The sequence below is a fragment of the Tenrec ecaudatus genome, chromosome 6 (assembly GCF_050624435.1).
Source record: "Tenrec ecaudatus isolate mTenEca1 chromosome 6, mTenEca1.hap1, whole genome shotgun sequence".
Lineage (NCBI taxonomy): Eukaryota > Metazoa > Chordata > Mammalia > Afrosoricida > Tenrecidae > Tenrec > Tenrec ecaudatus.
In genome coordinates, this window is record NC_134535.1 from 17494721 (window position 1) to 17498839 (window position 4119).

Genomic DNA, 4119 nt, shown 5'->3' on the forward strand with positions numbered 1-4119 from the left:
GGCACTCCAGGGTATAACTCCTGACCATGTGAACCCTAGGACCTCAAGTTTCATCAAGAGCACACTCAGGCAAATTCCTAAGTACTCTGCTGTCCCTTCAATCTAGGGCAGTGGGAGCAATCCACTTTCAAACATACAACTTACTACCTCTTGATGGTTAGAAAGAATTCAACGGAGGCTGCATTCAATTCAGACTCTGGAATGGTGGAGGCACACTGGCCTGTGTGATCATGCGGTGTCCATGGGTTCAGGTATCAGGTATCTAAGACCCAGAACAAAATCATACCAATGTGAATGGGGAGGAGGGGCATGGAGCAGAAACCCAAAGCCCATCTGTAGACAATTGGACATCCCCTTACAGAAGGGTCACAAGGAAGAGACGAGCCAGTCAGGGTGCAGTATAGCACTGATGAAACATACACTTTTCCTCTAGCTCTGTGGTGCTTCCTTTCCCCCAGTATCATGACCCCAATTCTACCTTACAAATTGGATTAGACCAGAACATGCACACTGCCACAGACAAGAGCCTGAAACACAGGGAATCCAGCATAGATAAACCCCTCAGGGCCAACAATGAGAATAGAGATACCAAGAGGATAAGGGGAAGGTGGGGGGAGAGAGGAAGACTCGATCGCAAGGATCAATATATAACTCCCTCCCAGGGGCACAAACAACAGAAAAGTGGGTGAAGGATGACAGAGGACAATGTAAGATATGAAAATAATAATCTATAACTTATCAAGGGTTCAGGAGGGAGGGGGGAAATGAGAATTTGATATCAAGGGCTCAAGTTAAAAGAATATGCTTTGAAAATGATAATGGCAACATATGTACAAATGTGCTTGACACAATGGATGACTGAATGGATTGTGATAAGAGATGTAAGAGCCCCCAATAAAAGTATTTAATAAAGAAACCCAAAAAGTTGATGAAGGGCTTTCATTGTAAACTGTAGCCTTCTGAAAACCTAGTTCTGAGAACTTAAGCTCCAATAAATTAGCAATGTGACTGGGAATACTTGGGAGACATTATGGCCTCAAGCGAGCATGGTGAGACTTCACCATCTTTCAACATGTTATCGGGAGACCAGTCCCTGGGAAAGGACATCGTACAGTGCATGGGGTAGCTGTCACGAGCGGCACGATCAATAATTACTTAAAGCTATTTGACATTTTTGAATGCTCAGTTTATTCACTGCAAACGCATACCAAACAATCTAACAATCTTAACACTAACTCAAATTCTTACTATGAGGGTAACACACAATTAATTCAGCATCATAGTCCCGTTAAGCATTGCCTTCATCAGTGTACTCACCCCGGGTAGAGTTGGAGAGAGCAGGAGTTGATGCCTCCTTGGTTCCTACCTCTCTGAATTCTCTACCCGGGTTTACATAGGCAGTTCAGCTGGCCATTTGATGTCATTCTGGGTCTTATCAGGGTCCCCCAGACTTTCTGGGGTGGCTCCTAGTCCACTAGTTCACTTCTTTGCTGTGACTCAGCGTTTCTGCTGGGCCTTGAAGGACTTTCATGTTCTTTCAAGATGGAGTTGCTCGTGTTCATCACTCATCGTCTTACAAGACAGTTCGCATCTTGCAAGGTAGTTCTTTATTGCTCTCATCAGTAGCGAAACAGAGGAAGAACCTAGTGAACATGGATCGACACGGTGCTGCACCAATGAGCTCAAACACAAGCACAATGTGTGAGGATGGCACAGGACTGGGCAGTGTCGAGTTCTGTCGCACCTAGGGTCACTCTCAGTCTGAACCAACTCGACAGTACCTAACAACAACAACAGCAGCAGCAGCATAGCCTCAGGCTGGGAGTCCCCCTCATCTGCATGAGAAACATACAAAACAAGTCCAAACAATAAACAAGGACCAGCATTAATGAACATATAAATCAGAGAAAGCTCAGTCTCAGGGAAAGTGGAGAATTTTAAAATATTGGAACAAATTCACGTTGGGCCCAAAGGGAGAACAAATGACAGGTGTTACATTCCCAGCCCAAGGACAGCTGCTAAACCCCACTTACCAGTGCCGGCTGATATCAGGGCTGCTAGTGCTCCTCCTCTTTGTGCACTGGGGATGCATTGGGCACTCAGTCCATGTAGCGACCCTACAAATGGATTTGGGACTGCCGCGATCACCCATAGCTTTCTGAACACCGATGCTTGTAATTTAGGCACTAGTACCATTCTGTCCTCTGGGTTGGATCTCACTATTTGCAATCCTTGGATCCAACAGGGTGGTGTGCTTCTTCCATGTGGACTTAGCTGAGATGGCTGATTGTGTGGAGACAAGTCTTTAAAACCCGACACTCTTTTTCATGATAGCTGGGCGCCAACAAGACATTGTATTCTATCATTTTCAATGAGTTCCACATACTCGATCATGCCTATATTTTCAATAGTCTTATCAAATTTGCATTTACACGCTCACTTCGGATGCACATATACTAAAATCGGAAGGGCACAGAGAAGATTAGCATGGCCCGGGAGCAAGGATGGCACACCAATTCATGAAGCGTTCCATATTTTCAGTTTAATGAGAAAAAGACCTTGCACTTACATTTGGCCTCTTATAATAAAACTGAAATACTATCCCCCCAAATTAAATATATATATATACTAAAAAGAGAAATTTGTTGAAAATAATAATGAATTGCTGTCTTAGAAACCCACAGGTTAGTTCTACTCTTTCTGGAGGGGTCATTAGAGGGCAGAACCGACTAGGTGCCAGTGAGTTTGGGTTTTTGTGAGTTTTGAAATTGTGCATTTTGTCCTCACCACCACTCTGAACTATAAATTATCACGCCTGTCTAGCAAATGAAGAAACTGAGGTTTAGGCAACTTTAACTCCTTCCAGAAAGGTGACTTGGTGCCAGAACTAAAATTCATACTCACAGTGTCTGACCTAGTTAGGAGTGAAAACAACACAGATACACATGAATGGGATTATTTGTCAAGCACATAAGGATAGCCACGGTATAGCCAGTCACCTGTCTCAGGTGGCAGGGCTTAGGATGTGTTGTGAAGATAGAGTAAAGCAGCAGCAAGAGCGTCTGCACTGGAACTCGGAGATAATAATAATTATGTGTTTACTCTTAGGGGGAAATTTCCACATAATTTACATGTAGCTCCTTTAATCCTCAGAATAAATCCACCTGCTCTTGAGAACCCCTGTTTTTTTCCCCCGCTAATGAATTTTGCCAGAAGTGATGATATATTTGCAAAACAATATAATATCACTATTCCTACCAACTATATCCATACCAACTAACGCTCACTACGTGCCCCATACTGGTCTAAACCCATTGTTTAATTTAATCCTCATAATAACCCATAGGTACTTCAATGCCCCCATCTTGTGGAATGAGGCACACCACCATGTGACTCGCTCAAAGACCTATGTTAGTAAGTTGAAGGACCAGGTTGTGGATCAGGTGGTCGCTGGTATATCAGCTTACTGGCTTGGAGATCCACATCCACTGGGCCAGTTGGGTGATTCTCCTCTATGGGAAACAGAAACAGGAAGAGAGTGTATGCGGACAAACTGTCAATACTAATGGTTTAAGGAGTCTGAGAGGCCAGCGCTCCCACGGAGGGAACCTTCACATTCCTGGATTGGAGATGGGTCCTACTCACATTCTCCTAAGTAAAAGTCATTCCTCTCAATGTGGCCCCCACCCCCAATAATACCAAATGTAAGATGCTGTTTGCAAACAGGTGGTCACTTATTATACTTTTGAAGGTCAACTGCTTGAAGGCTATTGACCTAAAGGTTATCTGCCATCAAAAGCAATTAGACCCTATTGCCTGTCCCACCCTAAGCAGGGCCCACTCCCTTCTGATAAGGACCAGAGTTTGTTCACCTGGAGATGAGTTCAAAGGCATCTAAGGTCAAGCCAAGTCAGAGACAACCAAGGTTAGGCTGCCACCTTGACTCTAGAGCCTGCCCATCTTGATAAGTAGTATGTGCTTTCCTGTCACATGCATGCCTATAGTGCCTCCCCTACATGTTGCATGTATATCCCTAGCTTGTCCCCTTCATGTTACATGTATGCTTTTAATACAACCTCACCCTGTTATATATGAGCTTACCATGGCTTGCTTGCTCAA

General features: G+C 44.1%; 1 non-coding gene across 1 annotated transcript; it reads left to right on the forward strand.

Annotated features, from left to right (window-relative positions):
• The first annotated feature begins 2434 nt into the window (after positions 1-2434).
• On the forward strand, positions 2435-2539 carry LOC142452068 (U6 spliceosomal RNA). Its single transcript, XR_012785131.1, has one exon. It is a non-coding gene; the product is annotated as a U6 spliceosomal RNA (small nuclear RNA).
• Positions 2540-4119: the final 1580 nt, after the last annotated feature.